Source organism: Brienomyrus brachyistius, chromosome 2 (assembly GCF_023856365.1).
Source record: "Brienomyrus brachyistius isolate T26 chromosome 2, BBRACH_0.4, whole genome shotgun sequence".
Classification (NCBI taxonomy): Eukaryota; Metazoa; Chordata; class Actinopteri; order Osteoglossiformes; family Mormyridae; genus Brienomyrus; species Brienomyrus brachyistius.
The window spans coordinates 37,499,156-37,524,175 of record NC_064534.1 but is presented as its reverse complement, the minus strand read 5'-3'; the positions used below and the strand labels follow the sequence as shown (position 1 = coordinate 37,524,175).

The 25,020-nt window shown below is 44.4% G+C and overlaps 1 protein-coding gene, 17 non-coding genes and 4 pseudogenes across 18 annotated transcripts in view; all 22 read right to left on the bottom strand.

Moving 5' to 3' along the window:
- LOC125712214 (uncharacterized) overlaps window positions 1-25,020 on the bottom strand; it is a 433,528-nt gene that overhangs the window by 345,235 nt on the left and 63,273 nt on the right. The gene's annotated exons all lie outside the window — the stretch shown is intronic.
- On the bottom strand, window positions 391-509 carry LOC125736073 (5S ribosomal RNA). The gene has a single exon (XR_007395356.1). It is a non-coding gene; the product is annotated as a 5S ribosomal RNA (ribosomal RNA).
- On the bottom strand, window positions 1,591-1,709 carry LOC125731068 (5S ribosomal RNA). Its single transcript, XR_007391357.1, has one exon. It is a non-coding gene; the product is annotated as a 5S ribosomal RNA (ribosomal RNA).
- LOC125735992 (5S ribosomal RNA) lies at window positions 2,790-2,908 on the bottom strand. The gene has a single exon (XR_007395276.1). It is a non-coding gene; the product is annotated as a 5S ribosomal RNA (ribosomal RNA).
- Window positions 3,992-4,110, bottom strand: LOC125731746 (5S ribosomal RNA; annotated as a pseudogene).
- On the bottom strand, window positions 5,189-5,307 carry LOC125733191 (5S ribosomal RNA). The gene has a single exon (XR_007392545.1). It is a non-coding gene; the product is annotated as a 5S ribosomal RNA (ribosomal RNA).
- LOC125735347 (5S ribosomal RNA) lies at window positions 6,387-6,505 on the bottom strand. Its single transcript, XR_007394644.1, has one exon. It is a non-coding gene; the product is annotated as a 5S ribosomal RNA (ribosomal RNA).
- On the bottom strand, window positions 7,584-7,702 carry LOC125736097 (5S ribosomal RNA). The gene has a single exon (XR_007395380.1). It is a non-coding gene; the product is annotated as a 5S ribosomal RNA (ribosomal RNA).
- Window positions 8,780-8,898, bottom strand: LOC125736096 (5S ribosomal RNA). The gene has a single exon (XR_007395379.1). It is a non-coding gene; the product is annotated as a 5S ribosomal RNA (ribosomal RNA).
- LOC125735037 (5S ribosomal RNA) lies at window positions 9,976-10,094 on the bottom strand. The gene has a single exon (XR_007394336.1). It is a non-coding gene; the product is annotated as a 5S ribosomal RNA (ribosomal RNA).
- LOC125734467 (5S ribosomal RNA) lies at window positions 11,171-11,289 on the bottom strand. Its single transcript, XR_007393778.1, has one exon. It is a non-coding gene; the product is annotated as a 5S ribosomal RNA (ribosomal RNA).
- On the bottom strand, window positions 12,368-12,486 carry LOC125731487 (5S ribosomal RNA; annotated as a pseudogene).
- On the bottom strand, window positions 13,565-13,683 carry LOC125731030 (5S ribosomal RNA). Its single transcript, XR_007391320.1, has one exon. It is a non-coding gene; the product is annotated as a 5S ribosomal RNA (ribosomal RNA).
- Window positions 14,763-14,881, bottom strand: LOC125734466 (5S ribosomal RNA). Its single transcript, XR_007393777.1, has one exon. It is a non-coding gene; the product is annotated as a 5S ribosomal RNA (ribosomal RNA).
- Window positions 15,964-16,082, bottom strand: LOC125731029 (5S ribosomal RNA). Its single transcript, XR_007391319.1, has one exon. It is a non-coding gene; the product is annotated as a 5S ribosomal RNA (ribosomal RNA).
- LOC125734465 (5S ribosomal RNA) lies at window positions 17,162-17,280 on the bottom strand. Its single transcript, XR_007393776.1, has one exon. It is a non-coding gene; the product is annotated as a 5S ribosomal RNA (ribosomal RNA).
- LOC125730821 (5S ribosomal RNA) lies at window positions 18,359-18,477 on the bottom strand. Its single transcript, XR_007391110.1, has one exon. It is a non-coding gene; the product is annotated as a 5S ribosomal RNA (ribosomal RNA).
- Window positions 19,556-19,674, bottom strand: LOC125731028 (5S ribosomal RNA). Its single transcript, XR_007391318.1, has one exon. It is a non-coding gene; the product is annotated as a 5S ribosomal RNA (ribosomal RNA).
- LOC125732041 (5S ribosomal RNA) lies at window positions 20,760-20,878 on the bottom strand (annotated as a pseudogene).
- Window positions 21,956-22,074, bottom strand: LOC125735346 (5S ribosomal RNA). The gene has a single exon (XR_007394643.1). It is a non-coding gene; the product is annotated as a 5S ribosomal RNA (ribosomal RNA).
- On the bottom strand, window positions 23,150-23,268 carry LOC125731338 (5S ribosomal RNA; annotated as a pseudogene).
- On the bottom strand, window positions 24,347-24,465 carry LOC125736412 (5S ribosomal RNA). Its single transcript, XR_007395691.1, has one exon. It is a non-coding gene; the product is annotated as a 5S ribosomal RNA (ribosomal RNA).

Genomic DNA, 25,020 nt, shown 5'->3' with positions numbered 1-25,020 from the left:
GCTATGCCAATAATATCGAGTCTTCTGTGGCGAAGTGGTTTTTGCATAGAAAACAAAGCGGTCAGTTGAAGAGGAATAATATCAGTACTTTGTTTAAAACTGTGTGTAAAAAGCTGTCTCTTTATCATTAACAATAAGTTGTAAAACGTGAATGGGGAGTGACAGTCTTCAAGTTTGTGAGAAGATCGCGCCCTGGTGGAATAAAGGCACGAAGAGCTTACAGCACCTAGAATTACCAGGCAGTATTTAGAGTAAAACGGTGTGTAAAAGCTGCCTTTATGAAAGAGAGAAAATAAAAAAATATATATAAAATAGTAAAATGGAAGGGGAGTGATAGATTTAAATTAATCGTGAAGTGGAGCGCCCCCTGTATAAAGTAAAAGTGAGAAAAGCTTACAGCACCTGGTAGTCCCAGGTGGTCTCCCATCCAAGTACTAACCAGACCCTACCCTGCTTAGCTTCCGAGATCAGACGAGATCAGGCGTGTTCAGGGTGGTATGACCGTAAGCGAGAGATGCTACCAAAAACAGCCCTTTTGCATTACACGCCTCTATACATGCCAGTTGGTCCCATTGGATCCTACTAATGTTCTTTTTTTTTTTTTTTATCTGACTCACACTGCAGCCCCACCATCCAATCGGCAGCGCCGGACCCACACCAAACATTCACCAAACTACTCAGCCGGCAGCCTACCACAATTATTCCATTCTTTCCGCATCCGCACACTTCCTTCTCTTTAACTCCTTTTCACTATCGCACAGGATAATTGCCGCACGTCCCCCGCCGGCAAACATTACTCCTTTGCCTACCTCATGCAGGCTTCTCTTAACAACCCTCTGTTATCAACTCCGCTAACAGCCACAAAATCTCTGCCGCACGAAGCCCAGTGGTAGCTGTTGAATCACATGCTTCCCCAAAACGTCGCGCTGTCAGAACACTGGGAGCTACACACACCAACAAGTCCATACTGCAGGCTGCAGCCAGAACAATTTTCTACATTCAAACATCGACGGCCTCTTCTCTCTAAAAATTCACCAGACCGCTTCTACCACCAGCAAAGAAGTTTCAATCCCTAATTCCTCTGTGATTCCCACTAACCTAAACATTAAGCTGGCATTGAAGGGTGTGAATTACCCCGGACAATCTGTTCTTTTAAATAGAGCTTTCAGCAAGTTTTGAAAGGAGAAGAGCAGAACTTGCTATGCCAATAATATCGAGTCTTCTGTGGCGAAGTGGTTTTTGCATAGAAAACAAAGCGGTCAGTTGAAGAGGAATAATATCAGTACTTTGTTTAAAACTGTGTGTAAAAAGCTGTCTCTTTATCATTAACAATAAGTTGTAAAACGTGAATGGGGAGTGACAGTCTTCAAGTTTGTGAGAAGATCGCGCCCTGGTGGAATAAAGGCACGAACAGCTTACAGCACCTAGAATTACCAGGAAGTATTTAGAGTAAAACGGTGTGTAAAAGCTGCCTTTATGAATGAGAGAAAAAATATATATATATATATAAAATAGTAAAATGGAAGGGGAGTGATAGATTTAAATTAATCGTGAAGTGGAGCGCCCCCTGTATAAAGTAAAAGTGAGAAAAGCTTACAGCACCTGGTAATCCCAGGTGGTCTCCTATCCAAGTACTAACCAGACCCTACCCTGCTTGGCTTCCGAGATCAGACGAGATCGGGCGTGTTCTGGGTGGTATGGCCGTAAGCGGGAGATGCCACCAAAAACATCCCTTTTGCATTACACGCCTCTATACATGCCAGTTGGTCCCATTGGATCCTACTAATGTTCTTTTTTTTTTTTTTTATCTGACTCACACTGCAGCCCCACCATCCAATCGGCAGCGCCGGACCCACACCAAACATTCACCAAACTACTCAGCCGGCAGCCTACCACAATTATTCCATTCTTTCCGCATCCGCACACTTCCTTCTTTTTAACTCCTTTTCACTACCGCACAGGTTAATCGCCGCACGTCCCCCGCCGGCAAACATTACTCCTTTGCCTACTGCATGCAGGCTTCTCTTAACGACCCTCTGTTATCAACTCCGCTAACAGCCACAAAATCTCCGCCGCACGAAGCCCACTGGTAGCTGCTGAATCACATGCTTCCCCAAAACGTCGCGCTGTCAGAACACTGGGAGCTACACACACCAACAAGTCCATACTGCAGGCTGCAGCCAGAACAATTTTCTACATTCAAACATCGACGGCCTCTTCTCTCTAAAAATTCACCAGACCGCTTCTACCACCAGCAAAGAAGTTTCCATCCCTAATTCCTCTGTGATTCCCACTAACCTAAACATTAAGCTGGCATTGAAGGGTGTGAATTACCCCGGCCAATCTGTTCTTTTAAATACAGCTTTTAGCAAGTTTTGAAAGGAGAAGAGCAGAACTTGCTATGCCAATAATATCGAGTCTTCTGTGGCGAAGTGGTTTTTGCATAGAAAACAAAGCGGTCAGTTGAAGAGGAATAATATCAGTACTTTGTTTAAAACTGTGTGTAAAAAGCTGTCTCTTTATCATTAACAATAAGTTGTAAAACGTGAATGGGGAGTGACAGTCTTCAAGTTTGTGAGAAGATCGCGCCATGGTGGAATAAAGGCACGAACAGCTTACAGCACCTAGAATTACCAGGAAGTATTTAGAGTAAAACGGTGTGTAAAAGCTGCCTTTATGAATGAGAGAAAAAAAAAAATATATATATAAAATAGTAAAATGGAAGGGGAGTGATAGATTTAAATTAATCGTGAAGTGGAGCGCCCCCTGTATAAAGTAAAAGTGAGAAAAGCTTACAGCACCTGGTATTCCCAGGTGGTTTCCCATCCAAGTACTAACCAGACCCTAACCTGCTTAGCTTCCGAGATCAGACGAGATCAGGCGTGTTCAGGGTGGTATGGCCGTAAGCGAGAGATGCTACCAAAAACATCCCTTTTGCATTACACGCCTCTATACATGCCAGTTGGTCCCATTGGATCCTACTAATGTTCTTTTTTTTTTTTTATCTGACTCACACTGCAGCCCCACCATCCAATCGGCAGCGCCGGACCCACACCAAACATTCACCAAACTACTCAGCCGGCAGCCTACCACAATTATTCCATTCTTTCCGCATCCGCACACTTCCTTCTCTTTAAGTCCTTTTCACTACCGCACAGGTTAATCGCCGCACGTCCCCCGCCAGCAAACATTACTCCTTTGCCTACTGCATGTAGGCTTCTCTTAACGACCCTCTGTTATCAACTCCGCTAACAGCCACAAAATCTCCGCCGCACGAAGCCCACTGGTAGCTGCTGAATCACATGCTTCCCCAAAACGTCGCGCTGTCAGAACACTGGGAGCTACACACACCAACAAGTCCATACTGCAGGCTGCAGCTAGAACAATTTTCTACATTCAAACATCGACGGCCTCTTCTCTCTAAAAATTCACCAGACCGCTTCTACCACCAGCAAAGAAGTTTCCATCCCTAATTCCTCTGTGATTCCCACTAACCTAAACATTAAGCTGGCATTGAAGGGTGTGAATTACCCCGGCCAATCTGTTCTTTTAAATAGAGCTTTCAGCAAGTTTTGAAAGGAGAAGAGCAGAACTTGCTATGCCAATAATATCGAGTCTTCTGTGGCGAAGTGGTTTTTGCATAGAAAACAAAGCGGTCAGTTGAAGAGGAATAATATCAGTACTTTGTTTAAAACTGTGTGTAAAAAGCTGTCTCTTTATCATTAACAATAAGTTGTAAAACGTGAATGGGGAGTGACAGTCTTCAAGTTTGTGAGAAGATCGCGCCCTGGTGGAATAAAGGCACGAACAGCTTACAGCACCTAGAATTACCAGGAAGTATTTAGAGTAAAACGGTGTGTAAAAGCTGCCTTTATGAATGAGAGAAAAAATATATAGTTATATATATATAAAATAGTAAAACGGAAGGGGAGTGATAGATTTAAATTAATCGTGAAGTGGAGTGCCCCCTGTATAAAGTAAAAGTGAGAAAAGCTTACAGCACCTGGTATTCGCAGGTGGTTTCCCATCCAAGTACTAACCAGAACCTACCCTGCTTAGCTTCCGAGATCAGACAAGATCGGTCGTGTTCAGGGTGGTATGGCCATAAGTGAGAGATGCTACCAAAAACAGCCCTTTTGCATTACACGCCTCTATACATGCCAGTTAGTCCCATTGGATCCTACTCCTGGTTTTTTTTTTTTTTCATCTGACTCACACTGCAGCACCACCATCCAATCGGCAGCGCCGGACCCACACCAAACATTCACCAAACTACTCAGCCGGCAGCCTACCACAATTATTCTATTCTTTCCGCATCCGCACACTTCCTTCTTTTTAACTCCTTTTCACTACCGCACAGGTTAATCGCCGCACGTCCCCCGCCGGCAAACATTACTCCTTTGCCTACTGCATGCAGGCTTCTCTTAACGACCCTCTGTTATCAACTCCGCTAACAGCCACAAAATCTCCGCCGCACGAAGCCCACTGGTAGCTGCTGAATCACATGCTTCCCCAAAACGTCGCGCTGTCAGAACACTGGGAGCTACACACACCAACAAGTCCATACTGCAGGCTGCAGCCAGAACAATTTTCTACATTCAAACATCGACGGCCTCTTCTCTCTAAAAATTCACCAGACCGCTTCTACCACCAGCAAAGAAGTTTCCATCCCTAATTCCTCTGTGATTCCCACTAACCTAAACATTAAGCTGGCATTGAAGGGTGTGAATTACCACGGCCAATCTGTTCTTTTAAATACAGCTTTTAGCAAGTTTTGAAAGGAGAAGAGCAGAGCTTGCTATGCCAATAATATCGAGTCTTCTGTGGCGAAGTGGTTTTTGCATAGAAAACAAAGCGGTCAGTTGAAGAGGAATAATATCAGTACTTTGTTTAAAACTGTGTGTAAAAAGCTGTCTCTTTATCATTAACAATAAGTTGTAAAACGTGAATGGGGAGTGACAGTCTTCAAGTTTGTGAGAAGATTGCGCCCTGGTGGAATAAAGGCACGAACAGCTTACAGCACCTAGAATTACCAGGAAGTATTTAGAGTAAAACGGTTTCTAAAAGTTGCCTTTATGAATGAGAGAAAAAAAAATATATATATATAAAATAGTAAAATGGAAGGGGAGTGATAGATTTAAATTAATCGTGAAGTGGAGCGCCCCCTGTATAAAGTAAAAGTGAGAAAAGCTTACAGCACCTGGTATTCCCAGGTGGTCTCCCATCCAAGTACTAACCAGACCCTACCCTGCTTAGCTTCCGAGATCAGACGAGATCAGGCGTGTTCAGGGTGGTATGGCCGTAAGCGAGAGATGCTACCAAAAACAGCCCTTTTGCATTACACGCCTCTATACATGCCAGTTGGTCCCATTGGATCCTACTAATGTTCTTTTTTTTTTTTTTTATCTGACTCACACTGCAGCACCACCATCCAATCGGCAGCGCCGGACCCACACCAAACATTCACCAAACTACTCAGCCGGCAGCCTACCACAATTATTCCATTCTTTCCGCATCCGCACACTTCCTTCTTTTTAACTCCTTTTCACTACCGCACAGGTTAATCGCCGAACGTCCCCCGCCGGCAAACATTACTCCTTTGCCTACTGCATGCAGGCTTCTCTTAACGACCCTCTGTTATCAACTCCGCTAACAGGCACAAAATCTCCGCCGCACGAAGCCCACTGGTAGCTGCTGAATCACATGCTTCCCCAAAACGTCGCGCTGTCAGAACACTGGGAGCTACACACACCAACAAGTCCATACTGTAGGCTGCAGCCAGAACAATTTTCTACATTCAAACATCGACGGCCTCTTCTCTCTAAAAATTCACCAGACCGCTTCTACCACCAGCAAAGAAGTTTCCATCCCTAATTCCTCTGTGATTCCCACTAACCTAAACATTAAGCTGGCATTGAAGGGTGTGAATTACCCTGGCCAATCTGTTCTTTTAAATACAGCTTTTAGCAAGTTTTGAAAGGAGAAGAGCAGAGCTTGCTATGCCAATAATATCGAGTCTTCTGTGGCGAAGTGGTTTTTGCATAGAAAACAAAGCGGTCAGTTGAAGAGGAATAATATCAGTACTTTGTTTAAAACTGTGTGTAAAAAGCTGTCTCTTTATCATTAACAATAAGTTGTAAAACGTGAATGGGGAGTGACAGTCTTCAAGTTTGTGAGAAGATCGCGCCCTGGTGGAATAAAGGCACGAACAGCTTACAGCACCTAGAATTACCAGGAAGTATTTAGAGTAAAACGGTTTCTAAAAGCTGGCTTTATGAAAGAGAGAGAAAAAAAATATATATATAAAATAGTAAAATGGAAGGGGAGTGCTAGATTTAAATTAATTGTGAAGTGGAGCGCCCCCTGTATAAAGTAAAAGTGAGAAAAGCTTACAGCACCTGGTATTCCCAGGAGGTCTCCCATCCAAGTACTAACCAGACCCTACCTTGTTTGGCTTCCGAGATCAGATGAGATCGGGCGTGTTCAGGGTGGTATGGCCATAAGCGAGAGATGCTACCACAAACAGCCCTTTTGCATTACACGCGTCTATACATGCCAGTTAGTCCCATTGGATTCTACTCCTGGTTTTTTTTTTTTTTATCTGACTCACACTGCAGCACCACCATCCAATCGGCAGCGCCGGACCCACACCAAACATTCACCAAACTACTCAGCCGGCAGCCTACCACAATTATTCCATTCTTTCCGCATCCACACACTTCCTTCTTTTTAACTCCTTTTCACTACCGCACAGGTTAATCGCCGCACGTCCCCCGCCGGCAAACATTACTCCTTTGCCTACTGCATGCAGGCTTCTCTTAACGACCCTCTGTTATCAACTCCGCTAACAGCCACAAAATCTCCGCCGCACGAAGCCCACTGGTAGCTGCTGAATCACATGCTTCCCCAAAACGTCGCGCTGTCAGAACACTGGGAGCTACACACACCAACAAGTCCATACTGTAGGCTGCAGCCAGAACAATTTTCTACATTCAAACATCGACGGCCTCTTCTCTCTAAAAATTCACCAGACCGCTTCTACCACCAGCAAAGAAGTTTCCATCCCTAATTCCTCTGTGATTCCCACTAACCTAAACATTAAGCTGGCATTGAAGGGTGTGAATTACCCTGGCCAATCTGTTCTTTTAAATACAGCTTTTAGCAAGTTTTGAAAGGAGAAGAGCAGAGCTTGCTATGCCAATAATATCGAGTCTTCTGTGGCGAAGTGGTTTTTGCATAGAAAACAAAGCGGTCAGTTGAAGAGGAATAATATCAGAACTTTGTTTAAAACTGTGTGTAAAAAGCTGTCTCTTTATCATTAACAATAAGTTGTAAAACGTGAATGGGGAGTGACAGTCTTCAAGTTTGTGAGAAGATCGCGCCCTGGTGGAATAAAGGCACGAACAGCTTACAGCACCTAGAATTACCAGGAAGTATTTAGAGTAAAACGGTGTGTAAAAGCTGCCTTTATGAATGAGAGAAAAAAAATATAAATATATATAAAATAGTAAAATGGAAGGGGAGTGATAGATTTAAATTAATCGTGAAGTGGAGCGCCCCCTGTATAAAGTAAAAGTGAGAAAAGCTTACAGCACCTGGTATTCCCAGGTGGTTTTCCATCCAAGTACTAACCAGACCCTACCCTGCTTAGCTTCCAAGACCAGACGAGATCGGGTGTGTTCAGGGTGGTATGGCCGTAAGCGAGAGATGCTACCAAAAACAGCCATTTTGCATTACACGCGTCTATACATGCCAGTTAGTCCCATTGGATCCTACTCCTGGTTTTTTTTTTTTTATCTGACTCACACTGCAGCCCCACCATCCAATCGGCAGCGCCGGACCCACACCAAACATTCACCAAACTACTCAGCCGGCAGCCTACCACAATTATTCCATTCTTTCCGCATCCGCACACTTCCTTCTTTTTAACTCCTTTTCACTACCACACAGGTTAATCGCCGCACGTCCCCCGCCGGCAAACATTACTCCTTTGCCTACTGCATGCAGGCTTCTCTTAACGACCCTCTGTTATCAACTCCGCTAACAGCCACAAAATCTCCGCCGCACGAAGCCCACTGGTAGCTGCTGAATCACATGCTTCCCCAAAACGTCGCGCTGTCAGAACACTGGGAGCTACACACACCAACAAGTCCATACTGCAGGCTGCAGCCAGAACAATTTTCTACATTCAAACATCGACGGCCTCTTCTCTCTAAAAATTCACCAGACCGCTTCTACCACCAGCAAAGAAGTTTCCATCCCTAATTCCTCTGTGATTCCCACTAACCTAAACATTAAGCTGGCATTGAAGGGTGTGAATTACCCCGGCCAATCTGTTCTTTTAAATACAGCTTTTAGCAAGTTTTGAAAGGAGAAGAGCAGAACTTGCTATGCCAATAATATCGAGTCTTCTGTGGCGAAGTGGTTTTTGCATAGAAAACAAAGCGGTCAGTTGAAGAGGAATAATATCAGTACTTTGTTTAAAACTGTGTGTAAAAAGCTGTCTCTTTATCATTAACAATAAGTTGTAAAACGTGAATGGGGAGTGACAGTCTTCAAGTTTGTGAGAAGATCGCGACCTGGTGGAATAAAGGCACGAACAGCTTACAGCACCTAGAATTACCAGGAAGTATTTAGAGTAAAACGGTTTCTAAAAGCTGCCTTTATGAATGAGAGAAAAAAAATATAAATATATATAAAATAGTAAAATGGAAGGGGAGTGATAGATTTAAATTAATCGTGAAGTGGAGCGCCCCCTGTATAAAGTAAAAGTGAGAAAAGCTTACAGCACCTGGTATTCCCAGGTGGTTTTCCATCCAAGTACTAACCAGACCCTACCCTGCTTAGCTTCCAAGACCAGACGAGATCGGGTGTGTTCAGGGTGGTATGGCCGTAAGCGAGAGATGCTACCAAAAACAGCCATTTTGCATTACACGCGTCTATACATGCCAGTTAGTCCCATTGGATCCTACTCCTGGTTTTTTTTTTTTTATCTGACTCACACTGCAGCCCCACCATCCAATCGGCAGCGCCGGACCCACACCAAACATTCACCAAACTACTCAGCCGGCAGCCTACCACAATTATTCCATTCTTTCCGCATCCGCACACTTCCTTCTTTTTAACTCCTTTTCACTACCACACAGGTTAATCGCCGCACGTCCCCCGCCGGCAAACATTACTCCTTTGCCTACTGCATGCAGGCTTCTCTTAACGACCCTCTGTTATCAACTCCGCTAACAGCCACAAAATCTCCGCCGCACGAAGCCCACTGGTAGCTGCTGAATCACATGCTTCCCCAAAACGTCGCGCTGTCAGAACACTGGGAGCTACACACACCAACAAGTCCATACTGCAGGCTGCAGCCAGAACAATTTTCTACATTCAAACATCGACGGCCTCTTCTCTCTAAAAATTCACCAGACCGCTTCTACCACCAGCAAAGAAGTTTCCATCCCTAATTCCTCTGTGATTCCCACTAACCTAAACATTAAGCTGGCATTGAAGGGTGTGAATTACCCCGGCCAATCTGTTCTTTTAAATACAGCTTTTAGCAAGTTTTGAAAGGAGAAGAGCAGAACTTGCTATGCCAATAATATCGAGTCTTCTGTGGCGAAGTGGTTTTTGCATAGAAAACAAAGCGGTCAGTTGAAGAGGAATAATATCAGTACTTTGTTTAAAACTGTGTGTAAAAAGCTGTCTCTTTATCATTAACAATAAGTTGTAAAACGTGAATGGGGAGTGACAGTCTTCAAGTTTGTGAGAAGATCGCGACCTGGTGGAATAAAGGCACGAACAGCTTACAGCACCTAGAATTACCAGGAAGTATTTAGAGTAAAACGGTTTCTAAAAGCTGCCTTTATGAATGAGAGAAAAAAAATATAAATATATATAAAATAGTAAAATGGAAGGGGAGTGATAGATTTAAATTAATCGTGAAGTGGAGCGCCCCCTGTATAAAGAAAAAGTGAGAAAAGCTTACAGCACCTGGTATTCCCAGGTGGTTTCCCATCCAAGTACTAACCAGACCCTACCCTGCTTAGCTTCCAAGATCAGACGAGATCGGGCGTGTTCAGGGTGGTATGGCCATAAGCGAGAGATGCTACCAAAAACAGCCATTTTGCATTACACGCGTCTATACATGCCAGTTAGTCCCATTGGATCCTACTCCTGGTTTTTTTTTTTTTTATCTGACTCACACTGCAGCCCCACCATCCAATCGGCAGCGCCGGACCCACACCAAACATTCACCAAACTACTCAGCCGGCAGCCTACCACAATTATTCCATTCTTTCCGCATCCGCACACTTCCTTCTCTTTAACTCCTTTTCACTACCGCACAGGTTAATCGCCGCACGTCCCCCGCCGGCAAACATTACTCCTTTGCCTACTGCATGCAGGCTTCTCTTAACGACCCTCTGTTATCAACTCCGCTAACAGCCACAAAATCTCCGCCGCACGAAGCCCACTGGTAGCTGCTGAATCACATGCTTCCCCAAAACGTCGCGCTGTCAGAACACTGGGAGCTACACACACCAACAAGTCCATACTGCAGGCTGCAGCCAGAACAATTTTCTACATTCAAACATCGACGGCCTCTTCTCTCTAAAAATTCACCAGACCGCTTCTACCACCAGCAAAGAAGTTTCCATCCCTAATTCCTCTGTGATTCCCACTAACCTAAACATTAAGCTGGCATTGAAGGGTGTGAATTACCCCGGCCAATCTGTTCTTTTAAATACAGCTTTTAGCAAGTTTTGAAAGGAGAAGAGCAGAGCTTGCTATGCCAATAATATCGAGTCTTCTGTGGCGAAGTGGTTTTTGCATAGAAAACAAAGCGGTCAGTTGAAGAGGAATAATATCAGTACTTTGTTTAAAACTGTGTGTAAAAAGCTGTCTCTTTATCATTAACAATAAGTTGTAAAACGTGAATGGGGAGTGACAGTCTTCAAGTTTGTGAGAAGATCGCGCCCTGGTGGAATAAAGGCACGAAGAGCTTACAGCACCTAGAATTACCAGGCAGTATTTAGAGTAAAACGGTGTGTAAAAGCTGCCTTTATGAAAGAGAGAAAATAAAAAAATATATATAAAATAGTAAAATGGAAGGGGAGTGATAGATTTAAATTAATCGTGAAGTGGAGCGCCCCCTGTATAAAGTAAAAGTGAGAAAAGCTTACAGCACCTGGTAGTCCCAGGTGGTCTCCCATCCAAGTACTAACCAGACCCTACCCTGCTTAGCTTCCGAGATCAGACGAGATCGGGCGTGTTCAGGGTGGTATGGCCGTAAGCGAGAGATGCTACCAAAAACAGCCCTTTTGCATTACACGCCTCTATACATGCCAGTTGGTCCCATTGGATCCTATTAATGTTCTTTTTTTTTTTTTTTATCTGACTCACACTGCAGCCCCACCATCCAATCGGCAGCGCCGGACCCACACCAAACATTCACCAAACTACTCAGCCGGCAGCCTACCACAATTATTCCATTCTTTCCGCATCCGCACACTTCCTTCTCTTTAACTCCTTTTCACTACCGCACAGGATAATTGCCGCACGTCCCCCGCCGGCAAACATTACTCCTTTGCCTACCTCATGCAGGCTTCTCTTAACAACCCTCTGTTATCAACTCCGCTAACAGCCACAAAATCTCTGCCGCACGAAGCCCACTGGTAGCTGTTGAATCACATGCTTCCCCAAAACGTCGCGCTGTCAGAACACTGGGAGCTACACACACCAACAAGTCCATACTGCAGGCTGCAGCCAGAACAATTTTCTACATTCAAACATTGACGGCCTCTTCTCTCTAAAAATTCACCAGACCGCTTCTACCACCAGCAAAGAAGTTTCCATCCCTAATTCCTCTGTGATTCCCACTAACCTAAACATTAAGCTGGCATTGAAGGGTGTGAATTACCCCGGCCAACCTGCTCTTTTAAATACAGCTTTTAGCAAGTTTTGAAGGGAGGAGAAGAGCAGACCTTGCTATGCCAATAATAACGAGTCTTCTGTGGCGAAGTCGTTTTTGCATAGAAAACAAAGCGGTGAGTTGAAGAGGAATAATATCAGTACTTTGTTTAAAACTGTGTGTAAAAAGCTGTCTCTTTATCATTAACAATAAGTTGTAAAATGTGAATGGGGAGTGACAGTCTTCAAGTTTGTGAGAAGATCGCGCCCTGGTGGAATACAGGCACGAACAGCTTACAGCAGCTATAATTACCAGGCAGTATTTAGAGTAAAACGGTGTGTAAAAGCTGCCTTTATGAATGAGAGAAAAAAGAAATATATAAAATAGTAAAATGGAAGGGGAGTGATAGATTTAAATTAATCGTGAAGTGGAGCGCCCCCTGTATAAAGTAAAAGTGAGAAAAGCTTACAGCACCTGGTATTCCCAGGTGGTCTCCCATCCAAGTACTAACCAGACCCTAGCCTGCTTAGCTTCCAAGATAAAACGAGATCGGGCGCGTTCAGGGTGGTACGGCCGTAAGCGAGAGACGCTACCAAAAATAGCCCTTTTGCATTACACGCGTCTATACATGCCAGTTATTCCCATTGGATCCTACTCCTGTTTTTTTTTTTTTTTTTATCTGACTCACACAGCAGCACCACCATCCAATCGGCAGCACCGGACCCACACCAAACATTCACCAAACTACTCATCCGGCAGCCTACCACAATTATTCCATTCTTTCCGCATCCGCACACTTCCTTCTCTTTAACTCCTTTTCACTACCGCACAGGTTAATTGCCGCACGTCCCCCGCCGGCAAACATTACTCCTTTGTCTACCTCATGCAGGCTTCTCTTAACAACCCTCTGTTATCAACTCCGCTAACAGCCACAAAATCTCCTCCGCACGAAGCCCACTGGTAGCTGTTGAATCACATGCTTCCCCAAAACGTCGCGCTGTCAGAACACTGGGAGCTACACACACCAACAAGTCCATACTGCAGGCTGCAGCCAGAACAATTTTCTACATTGAAACATCGACGGCCTCTTCTCTCTAAAAATTCACCAGACCACTTCTACCATCAACAAAGAAGTTTCCATCCCTAATTCCTCTGTGATTCCCACTAACCTAAACATTAAGCTGGCATTGAAGGGTGTGAATTACCCCGGCCAATCTGTTCTTTTAAATAGAGCTTTCAGCAAGTTTTGAAAGGAGAAGAGCAGAACTTGCTATGCCAATAATATCGAGTCTTCTGTGGCGAAGTGGTTTTTGCATAGAAAACAAAGTGGTCAGTTGAAGAGGAATAATATCAGTACTTTGTTTAAAACTGTGTGTAAAAAGCTGTCTCTTTATCATTAACAATAAGTTGTAAAACGTGAATGGGGAGTGACAGTCTTCAAGTTTGTGAGAAGATCGCGCCCTGGTGGAATAAAGGCACGAACAGCTTACAGCACCTAGAATTACCAGGAAGTATTTAGAGTAAAACGGTGTGTAAAAGCTGCCTTTATGAATGAGAGAAAAAAAAAATATATATATAAAATAGTAAAATGGAAGGGGAGTGATAGATTTAAATTAATCGTGAAGTGGAGCGCCCCCTGTATAAAGTAAAAGTGAGAAAAGCTTACAGCACCTGGTAATCCCAGGTGGTCTCCCATCCAAGTACTAACCAGACCCTACCCTGCATGGCTTCCGAGATCAGACGAGATCAGGCGTGTTCAGGGTGGTATGGCCGTAAGCGGGAGATGCCACCAAAAACATCCCTTTTGCATTACACGCCTCTATACATGCCAGTTGGTCCCATTGGATCCTACTAATGTTCTTTTTTTTTTTTTTTATCTGACTCACACTGCAGCCCCACCATCCAATCGGCAGCGCCGGACCCACACCAAACATTCACCAAACTACTCAGCCGGCAGCCTACCACAATTATTCCATTCTTTCCGCATCCGCACACTTCCTTCTTTTTAACTCCTTTTCACTACCGCACAGGTTAATCGCCGCACGTCCCCCGCCGGCAAACATTACTCCTTTGCCTACTGCATGCAGGCTTCTCTTAACGACCCTCTGTTATCAACTCCGCTAACAGCCACAAAATCTCCGCCGCACGAAGCCCACTGGTAGCTGCTGAATCACATGCTTCCCCAAAACGTCGCGCTGTCAGAACACTGGGAGCTACACACACCAACAAGTCCATACTGCAGGCTGCAGCCAGAACAATTTTCTACATTCAAACATCGACGGCCTCTTCTCTCTAAAAATTCACCAGACCGCTTCTACCACCAGCAAAGAAGTTTCCATCCCTAATTCCTCTGTGATTCCCAATAACCTAAACATTAAGCTGGCATTGAAGGGTGTGAATTACCCCGGCCAATCTGTTCTTTTAAATACAGCTTTTAGCAAGTTTTGAAAGGAGAAGAGCAGAACTTGCTATGCCAATAATATCGAGTCTTCTGTGGCGAAGTGGTTTTTGCATAGAAAACAAAGCGGTCAGTTGAAGAGGAATAATATCAGTACTTTGTTTAAAACTGTGTGTAAAAAGCTGTCTCTTTATCATTAACAATAAGTTGTAAAACGTGAATGGGGAGTGACAGTCTTCAAGTTTGTGAGAAGATCGCGCCCTGGTGGAATAAAGGCACGAAGAGCTTACAGCACCTAGAATTACCAGGCAGTATTTAGAGTAAAACGGTGTGTAAAAGCTGCCTTTATGAAAGAGAGAAAATAAAAAAATATATATAAAATAGTAAAATGGAAGGGGAGTGATAGATTTAAATTAATCGTGAAGTGGAGCGCCCCCTGTATAAAGTAAAAGTGAGAAAAGCTTACAGCACCTGGTAGTCCCAGGTGGTCTCCCATCCAAGTACTAACCAGACCCTACCCTGCTTAGCTTCCGAGATCAGACGAGATCGGGCGTGTTCAGGGTGGTATGGCCGTAAGCGAGAGATGCTACCAAAAACAGCCCTTTTGCATTACACGCCTCTATACATGCCAGTTGGTCCCATTGGATCCTATTAATGTTCTTTTTTTTTTTTTTTATCTGACTCACACTGCAGCCCCACCATCCAATCGGCAGCGCCGGACCCACACCAAACATTCACCAAACTACTCAGCCGGCAGCCTACCACAATTATTCCATTCTTTCCGCATCCGCACACTTCCTTCTCTTTAACTCCTTTTCACTACCGCACAGGATAATTGCCGCACGTCCCCCGCCGGCAAACATTACTCCTTTGCCTACCTCATGCAGGCTTCTCTTAACAACCCTCTGTTATCAACTCCGCTAACAGCCACAAAATCTCTGCCGCACGAAGCCCACTGGTAGCTGTTGAATCACATGCTTCCCCAAAACGTCGCGCTGTCAGAACACTGGGAGCTACACACACCAACAAGTCCATACTGCAGGCTGCAGCCAGAACAATTTTCTACATTCAAACATTGACGGCCTCTTCTCTCTAAAAATTCACCAGACCGCTTCTACCACCAGCAAAGAAGTTTCCATCCCTAATTCCTCTGTGATTCCCACTAACCTAAACATTAAGCTGGCATTGAAGGGTGTGAATTACCCCGGCCAACCTGCTCTTTTAAATACAGCTTTTAGCAAGTTTTGAAGGGAGGAGAAGAGCAGACCTTGCTATGCCAATAATAACGAGTCTTCTGTGGCGAAGTCGTTTTTGCATAGAAAACAAAGCGGTGAGTTGAAGAGGAATAATATCAGTACTTTGTTTAAAACTGTGTGTAAAAAGCTGTCTCTTTATCATTAACAATAAGTTGTAAAATGTGAATGGGGAGAGACAGTCTTCAAGTTTGTGAGAAGATCGCGCCCTGGTGGAATAAAGGCACGAACAGCTTACAGCACCTAGAATTACCAGGAAGTATTTAGAGTAAAACGGTGTGTAAAAGCTGCCTTTATGAATGAGAGAAAAAAAAAATATATATATAAAATAGTAAAATGGAAGGGGAGTGATAGATTTAAATTAATCGTGAAGTGGAGCGCCCCCTGTATAAAGTAAAAGTGAGAAAAGCTTACAGCACCTGGTAATCCCAGGTGGTCTCCCATCCAAGTACTAACCAGACCCTACCCTGCATGGCTTCCGAGATCAGACGAGATCAGGCGTGTTCAGGGTGGTATGGCCGTAAGCGGGAGATGCCACCAAAAACATCCCTTTTGCATTACACGCCTCTATACATGCCAGTTGGTCCCATTGGATCCTACTAATGTTCTTTTTTTTTTTTTTTATCTGACTCACACTGCAGCCCCACCATCCAATCGGCAGCGCCGGACCCACACCAAACATTCACCAAACTACTCAGCCGGCAGCCTACCACAATTATTCCATTCTTTCCGCATCCGCACACTTCCTTCTTTTTAACTCCTTTTCACTACCGCACAGGTTAATCGCCGCACGTCCCCCGCCGGCAAACATTACTCCTTTGCCTACTGCATGCAGGCTTCTCTTAACGACCCTCTGTTATCAACTCCGCTAACAGCCACAAAATCTCCGCCGCACGAAGCCCACTGGTAGCTGCTGAATCACATGCTTCCCCAAAACGTCGCGCTGTCAGAACACTGGGAGCTACACACACCAACAAGTCCATACTGCAGGCTGCAGCCAGAACAATTTTCTACATTCAAACATCGACGGCCTCTTCTCTCTAAAAATTCACCAGACCGCTTCTACCACCAGCAAAGAAGTTTCCATCCCTAATTCCTCTGTGATTCCCAATAACCTAAACATTAAGCTGGCATTGAAGGGTGTGAATTACCCCGGCCAATCTGTTCTTTTAAATACAGCTTTTAGCAAGTTTTGAAAGGAGAAGAGCAGAACTTGCTATGCCAATAATATCGAGTCTTCTGTGGCGAAGTGGTTTTTGCATAGAAAACAAAGCGGTCAGTTGAAGAGGAATAATATCAGTACTTTGTTTAAAACTGTGTGTAAAAAGCTGTCTCTTTATCATTAACAATAAGTTGTAAAACGTGAATGGGGAGTGACAGTCTTCAAGTTTGTGAGAAGATCGCGCCCTGGTGGAATAAAGGCACGAAGAGCTTACAGCACCTAGAATTACCAGGCAGTATTTAGAGTAAAACGGTGTGTAAAAGCTGCCTTTATGAAAGAGAGAAAATAAAAAAATATATATAAAATAGTAAAATGGAAGGGGAGTGATAGATTTAAATTAATCGTGAAGTGGAGCGCCCCCTGTATAAAGTAAAAGTGAGAAAAGCTTACAGCACCTGGTAGTCCCAGGTGGTCTCCCATCCAAGTACTAACCAGACCCTACCCTGCTTAGCTTCCGAGATCAGACGAGATCGGGCGTGTTCAGGGTGGTATGGCCGTAAGCGAGAGATGCTACCAAAAACAGCCCTTTTGCATTACACGCCTCTATACATGCCAGTTGGTCCCATTGGATCCTATTAATGTTCTTTTTTTTTTTTTTTATCTGACTCACACTGCAGCCCCACCATCCAATCGGCAGCGCCGGACCCACACCAAACATTCACCAAACTACTCAGCCGGCAGCCTACCACAATTATTCCATTCTTTCCGCATCCGCACACTTCCTTCTCTTTAACTCCTTTTCACTACCGCACAGGATAATTGCCGCACGTCCCCCGCCGGCAAACATTACTCCTTTGCCTACCTCATGCAGGCTTCTCTTAACAACCCTCTGTTATCAACTCCGCTAACAGCCACAAAATCTCTGCCGCACGAAGCCCACTGGTAGCTGTTGAATCACATGCTTCCCCAAAACGTCGCGCTGTCAGAACACTGGGAGCTACACACACCAACAAGTCCATACTGCAGGCTGCAGCCAGAACAATTTTCTACATTCAAACATTGACGGCCTCTTCTCTCTAAAAATTCACCAGACCGCTTCTACCACCAGCAAAGAAGTTTCCATCCCTAATTCCTCTGTGATTCCCACTAACCTAAACATTAAGCTGGCATTGAAGGGTGTGAATTACCCCGGCCAACCTGCTCTTTTAAATACAGCTTTTAGCAAGTTTTGAAGGGAGGAGAAGAGCAGACCTTGCTATGCCAATAATAACGAGTCTTCTGTGGCGAAGTCGTTTTTGCATAGAAAACAAAGCGGTGAGTTGAAGAGGAATAATATCAGTACTTTGTTTAAAACTGTGTGTAAAAAGCTGTCTCTTTATCATTAACAATAAGTTGTAAAATGTGAATGGGGAGAGACAGTCTTCAAGTTTGTGAGAAGATCGCGCCCTGGTGGAATACAGGCACGAACAGCTTACAGCAGCTATAATTACCAGGCAGTATTTAGAGTAAAACGGTGTGTAAAAGCTGCCTTTATGAATGAGAGAAAAAAGAAATATATAAAATAGTAAAATGGAAGGGGAGTGATAGATTTAAATTAATCGTGAAGTGGAGCGCCCCCTGTATAAAGTAAAAGTGAGAAAAGCTTACAGCACCTGGTATTCCCAGGTGGTCTCCCATCCAAGTACTAACCAGACCCTAGCCTGCTTAGCTTCCAAGATAAGACGAGATCGGGCGCGTTCAGGGTGGTATGGCCGTAAGCGAGAGACGCTACCAAAAATAGCCCTTTTGCATTACACGCGTCTATACATGCCAGTTATTCCCATTGGATCCTACTCCTGTTTTTTTTTTTTTTTTTATCTGACTCACACAGCAGCACCACCATCCAATCGGCAGCACCGGACCCACACCAAACATTCACCAAACTACTCATCCGGCAGCCTACCACAATTATTCCATTCTTTCCGCATCCGCACACTTCCTTCTCTTTAACTCCTTTTCACTACCGCACAGGTTAATTGCCGCACGTCCCCCGCCGGCAAACATTACTCCTTTGCCTACCTCATGCAGGCTTCTCTTAACAACCCTCTGTTATCAACTCCGCTAACAGCCACAAAATCTCCTCCGCACGAAGCCCACTGGTAGCTGTTGAATCACATGCTTCCCCAAAACGTCGCGCTGTCAGAACACTGGGAGCTACACACACCAACAAGTCCATACTGCAGGCTGCAGCCAGAACAATTTTCTACATTGAAACATCGACGGCCTCTTCTCTCTAAAAATTCACCAGACCACTTCTACCATCAACAAAGAAGTTTCCATCCCTAATTCCTCTGTGATTCCCACTAACCTAAACATTAAGCTGGCATTGAAGGGTGTGAATTACCCCGGCCAATCTGTTCTTTTAAATAGAGCTTTCAGCAAGTTTTGAAAGGAGAAGAGCAGAACTTGCTATGCCAATAATATCGAGTCTTCTGTGGCGAAGTGGTTTTTGCATAGAAAACAAAGTGGTCAGTTGAAGAGGAATAATATCAGTACTTTGTTTAAAACTGTGTGTAAAAAGCTGTCTCTTTATCATTAACAATAAGTTGTAAAACGTGAATGGGGAGTGACAGTCTTCAAGTTTGTGAGAAGATCGCGCCCTGGTGGAATAAAGGCACGAACAGCTTACAGCACCTAGAATTACCAGGAAGTATTTAGAGTAAAACGGTGTGTAAAAGCTGCCTTTATGAATGAGAGAAAAAAAAAATATATATATAAAATAGTAAAATGGAAGGGGAGTGATAGATTTAAATTAATCGTGAAGTGGAGCGCCCCCTGTATAAAGTAAAAGTGAGAAAAGCTTACAGCACCTGGTAATCCCAGGTGGTCTCCCATCCAAGTACTAACCAGACCCTACCCTGCATGGCTTCCGAGATCAGACGAGATCAGGCGTGTTCAGGGTGGTATGGCCGTAAGCGGGAGATGCCACCAAAAACATCCCTTTTGCATTACACGCCTCTATACATGCCAGTTGGTCCCATTGGATCCTACTAATGTTCTTTTTTTTTTTTTTTATCTGACTCACACTGCAGCCCCACCATCCAATCGGCAGCGCCGGACCCACACCAAACATTCACCAAACTACTCAGCCGGCAGCCTACCACAATTATTCCATTCTTTCCGCATCCGCACACTTCCTTCTTTTTAACTCCTTTTCACTACCGCACAGGTTAATCGCCGCACGTCCCCCGCCGGCAAACATTACTCCTTTGCCTACTGCATGCAGGCTTCTCTTAACGACCCTCTGTTATCAACTCCGCTAACAGCCACAAAATCTCCGCCGCACGAAGCCCACTGGTAGCTGCTGAATCACATGCTTCCCCAAAACGTCACGCTGTCAGAACACTGGGAGCTACACACACCAACAAGTCCATACTGCAGGCTGCAGCCAGAACAATTTTCTACATTCAAACATCGACGGCCTCTTCTCTCTAAAAATTCACCAGACCGCTTCTACCACCAGCAAAGAAGTTTCCATCCCTAATTCCTCTGTGATTCCCACTAACCTAAACATTAAGCTGGCATTGAAGGGTGTGAATTACCCTGGCCAATCTGTTCTTTTAAATACAGCTTTTAGCAAGTTTTGAAAGGAGAAGAGCAGAGCTTGCTATGCCAATAATATCGAGTCTTCTGTGGCGAAGTGGTTTTTGCATAGAAAACAAAGCGGTCAGTTGAAGAGGAATAATATCAGTACTTTGTTTAAAACTGTGTGTAAAAAGCTGTCTCTTTATCATTAACAATAAGTTGTAAAACGTGAATGGGGAGTGACAGTCTTCAAGTTTGTGAGAAGATCGCGCCCTGGTGGAATAAAGGCACGAACAGCTTACAGCACCTAGAATTACCAGGAAGTATTTAGAGTAAAACGGTGTGTAAAAGCTGCCTTTATGAATGAGAGAAAAAATATATAGTTATATATATATAAAATAGTAAAACGGAAGGGGAGTGATAGATTTAAATTAATCGTGAAGTGGAGTGCCCCCTGTATAAAGTAAAAGTGAGAAAAGCTTACCGCACCTGGTATTCGCAGGTGGTCTCCCATCCAAGTACTAACCAGAACCTAGCCTGCTTAGCTTCCGAGATCAGACAAGATCGGTCGTGTTCAGGGTGGTATGGCCATAAGTGAGAGATGCTACCAAAAACAGCCCTTTTGCATTACACGCCTCTATACATGCCAGTTAGTCCCATTGGATCCTACTCCTGGTTTTTTTTTTTTTTCATCTGACTCACACTGCAGCACCACCATCCAATCGGCAGCGCCAGACCCACACCAAACATTCACCAAACTACTCAGCCGGCAGCCTACCACAATTATTCTATTCTTTCCGCATCCGCACACTTCCTTCTTTTTAACTCCTTTTCACTACCGCACAGGTTAATCGCCGCACGTCCCCCGCCGGCAAACATTACTCCTTTGCCTACTGCATGCAGGCTTCTCTTAACGACCCTCTGTTATCAACTCCGCTAACAGCCACAAAATCTCCGCCGCACGAAGCCCACTGGTAGCTGCTGAATCACATGCTTCCCCAAAACGTCGCGCTGTCAGAACACTGGGAGCTACACACACCAACAAGTCCATACTGCAGGCTGCAGCCAGAACAATTTTCTACATTCAAACATCGACGGCCTCTTCTCTCTAAAAATTCACCAGACCGCTTCTACCACCAGCAAAGAAGTTTCCATCCCTAATTCCTCTGTGATTCCCACTAACCTAAACATTAAGCTGGCATTGAAGGGTGTGAATTACCACGGCCAATCTGTTCTTTTAAATACAGCTTTTAGCAAGTTTTGAAAGGAGAAGAGCAGAGCTTGCTATGCCAATAATATCGAGTCTTCTGTGGCGAAGTGGTTTTTGCATAGAAAACAAAGCGGTCAGTTGAAGAGGAATAATATCAGTACTTTGTTTAAAACTGTGTGTAAAAAGCTGTCTCTTTATCATTAACAATAAGTTGTAAAACGTGAATGGGGAGTGACAGTCTTCAAGTTTGTGAGAAGATTGCGCCCTGGTGGAATAAAGGCACGAACAGCTTACAGCACCTAGAATTACCAGGAAGTATTTAGAGTAAAACGGTTTCTAAAAGCTGCCTTTATGAATGAGAGAAAAAAAAAATATATATATAAAATAGTAAAATGGAAGGGGAGTGCTAGATTTAAATTAATCGTGAAGTGGAGCGCCCCCTGTATAAAGTAAAAGTGAGAAAAGCTTACAGCACCTGGTATTCCCAGGAGGTCTCCCATCCAAGTACTAACCAGACCCTACCTTGTTTGGCTTCCGAGATCAGATGAGATCGGGCGTGTTCAGGGTGGTATGGCCATAAGCGAGAGATGCTACCACAAACAGCCCTTTTGCATTACACGACTCTATACATGCCAGTTAGTCCCATTGGATCCTACTCCTGTTTTTTTTTTTTTTATCTGACTCACACTGCAGCACCACCATCCAATCGGCAGTGCCGGAACCACACCAAACATTCACCAAACTACTCAGCCGGCAGCCTACCACAATTATTCCATTCTTTCCGCATCTGCACACTTCCTTCTCTTTAACTCCTTTTCACTACCGCACAGGTTAATCGCCGCACGTCCCCCGCCGGCAAACATTACTCCTTTGCCTACCGCATGCAGGCTTCTCTTAATGACCTTCTATTATCAACTCCGCTAACAGCCACAAAATCTCCGCCGCACGAAGCCCACTGGTAGCTGCTGAATCACATGCTTCCCCAAAACGTCGCGCTGTCAGAACACTGGGAGCTACACACACCAACAAGTCCATACTGCAGGCTGCAGCCAGAATAATTTTCTACATTGAAACATCGACGGCCTCTTCTCTCTAAAAATTCACCAGACCGCTTCTACCACCAGCAAAGAAGTTTCCATCCCTAATTCCTCTGTGATTCCCACTAACCTAAACATTAAGCTGGCATTGAAAGGTGTGAATTACCCCGGCCAATCTGTTCTTTTAAATACAGCTTTTAGCAAGTTTTGAAAGGAGAAGAGCAGAACTTGCTATGCCAATAATATCGAGTCTTCTGTGGCGAAGTGGTTTTTGCATAGAAAACAAAGCGGTGAGTTGAAGAGGAATTATATCAGTACTTTGTTTAAAACTGTGTGTAAAAAGCTGTCTCTTTATCATTAACAATAAGTTGTAAAACGTGAATGGGGAGTGACAGTCTTCAAGTTTGTGAGAAGATCGCGCCCTGGTGGAATAAAGGCACGAACAGCTTACAGCAGCTATAATTACCAGGCAGTATTTAGAGTAAAACGGTGTGTAAAAGCTGCCTTTATGAATGAAAGAAAAAAAATATATATATATAAAATAGTAAAACGGAAGGGGAGTGATAGATTTAAATTAATCGTGAAGTGGAGCGCCCCCTGTATAAAGTAAAAGTCAGAAAAGCTTACAGCACCTGGTATTCCCAGGTGGTCTCCCATCCAAGTACTAACCAGACCCTAGCCTGCTTAGCTTCCAAGATAAGACGAGATCGGGCGCGTTCAGGGTGGTACGGCCGTAAGCGAGAGACGCTACCAAAAATAGCCCTTTTGCATTACACGCGTCTATACATGCCAGTTATTCCCATTGGATCCTACTCCTGTTTTTTTTTTTTTTTTTATCTGACTCACACAGCAGCACCACCATCCAATCGGCAGCACCGGACCCACACCAAACATTCACCAAACTACTCATCCGGCAGCCTACCACAATTATTCCATTCTTTCCGCATCCGCACACTTCCTTCTCTTTAACTCCTTTTCACTACCGCACAGGTTAATTGCCGCACGTCCCCCGCCGGCAAACATTACTCCTTTGCCTACCTCATGCAGGCTTCTCTTAACAACCCTCTGTTATCAACTCCGCTAACAGCCACAAAATCTCCGCCGCACGAAGCCCACTGGTAGCTGCTGAATCACATGCTTCCCCAAAACGTCACGCTGTCAGAACACTGGGAGCTACACACACCAACAAGTCCATACTGCAGGCTGCAGCCAGAACAATTTTCTACATTCAAACATCGACGGCCTCTTCTCTCTAAAAATTCACCAGACCGCTTCTACCACCAGCAAAGAAGTTTCCATCCCTAATTCCTCTGTGATTCCCACTAACCTAAACATTAAGCTGGCATTGAAGGGTGTGAATTACCCTGGCCAATCTGTTCTTTTAAATACAGCTTTTAGCAAGTTTTGAAAGGAGAAGAGCAGAGCTTGCTATGCCAATAATATCGAGTCTTCTGTGGCGAAGTGGTTTTTGCATAGAAAACAAAGCGGTCAGTTGAAGAGGAATAATATCAGTACTTTGTTTAAAACTGTGTGTAAAAAGCTGTCTCTTTATCATTAACAATAAGTTGTAAAACGTGAATGGGGAGTGACAGTCTTCAAGTTTGTGAGAAGATCGCGCCCTGGTGGAATAAAGGCACGAACAGCTTACAGCACCTAGAATTACCAGGAAGTATTTAGAGTAAAACGGTGTGTAAAAGCTGCCTTTATGAATGAGAGAAAAAAAATATATATATATAAAATAGTAAAATGGAAGGGGAGTGATAGATTTAAATTAATCGTGAAGTGGAGCGCCCCCTGTATAAAGTAAAAGTGAGAAAAGCTTACAGCACCTGGTAATCCCAGGTGGTCTCCCATCCAAGTACTAACCAGACCCTACCCTGCTTGGCTTCCGAGATCAGACGAGATCAGGCGTGTTCAGGGTGGTATGGCCGTAAGCAGGAGATGCCACCAAAAACATCCCTTTTGCATTACACGCCTCTATACATGCCAGTTGGTCCCATTGGATCCTACTAATGTTCTTTTTTTTTTTTTTTATCTGACTCACACTGCAGCCCCACCATCCAATCGGCAGCGCCGGACCCACACCAAACATTCACCAAACTACTCAGCCGGCAGCCTACCACAATTATTCCATTCTTTCCGCATCCGCACACTTCCTTCTTTTTAACTCCTTTTCACTACCACACAGGTTAATCGCCGCACGTCCCCCGCCGGCAAACATTACTCCTTTGCCTACTGCATGCAGGCTTCTCTTAACGACCCTCTGTTATCAACTCCGCTAACAGCCACAAAATCTCCGCCGCACGAAGCCCACTGGTAGCTGCTGAATCACATGCTTCTCCAAAACGTCGCGCTGTCAGAACACTGGGAGCTACACACACCAACAAGTCCATACTGCAGGCTGCAGCCAGAACAATTTTCTACATTCAAACATCGACGGCCTCTTCTCTCTAAAAATTCACCAGACCGCTTCTACCACCAGCAAAGAAGT